This window comes from Pygoscelis adeliae, unplaced genomic scaffold (assembly GCF_000699105.1).
Source record: "Pygoscelis adeliae isolate BGI_AS28 unplaced genomic scaffold, ASM69910v1 Scaffold659, whole genome shotgun sequence".
Taxonomy (NCBI): Eukaryota; Metazoa; Chordata; class Aves; order Sphenisciformes; family Spheniscidae; genus Pygoscelis; species Pygoscelis adeliae.
The window spans coordinates 65,983-66,341 of NW_008825546.1; the positions used below are offsets into that span (position 1 = coordinate 65,983).

The following is a 359-nucleotide window of genomic DNA, read 5'->3' on the forward strand; positions in this document are numbered from 1 at the left end:
GCCGGTGGTCCCGGTCTCGGCTACCCCCGCTGCCTCGGCCGTGGCATCGGTTGTGTTCGGCTGTCCTTGTGCTTGGGGTAAAATTCCCCTTCCCTTTATAAGTGGGACTTGTTAAGGCTTTTTACTTACATAGTTTTGGGGCTTTAATTGTGCCTCTTTCCCATGTTCCTCTCAACAGTCCTATTCTTTTGATGGGATCTGAGCAGGTGTTGCCCTTCTCTGGTAAGTAGCGTTTTGTGCCCCATTCACCCCAACGTGAAGTTTAAGTTTTTGCATTGCAGTTGTTTCCTTCTCTGTTCATTCTTTCAGGGAATGTCAACCGATGAGACCTCGTGTTCCTTCACATCTGTCTGTACAGG

At 49.0% G+C, this 359-nt stretch overlaps 1 protein-coding gene across 1 annotated transcript in view; it reads left to right on the forward strand.

Annotated features, from left to right (window-relative positions):
- The first annotated feature begins 177 nt into the window (after positions 1–177).
- The window catches only part of MTMR3 (myotubularin related protein 3), an 82,344-nt gene continuing 82,162 nt past the window's right edge, over positions 178–359 (forward strand). Inside the window, exon 1 of the mRNA XM_009332031.1 lies at positions 178–222. The gene's annotated coding sequence lies outside the window, so the exon portion shown is untranslated. The remainder of the gene's footprint in view (positions 223–359) is intronic.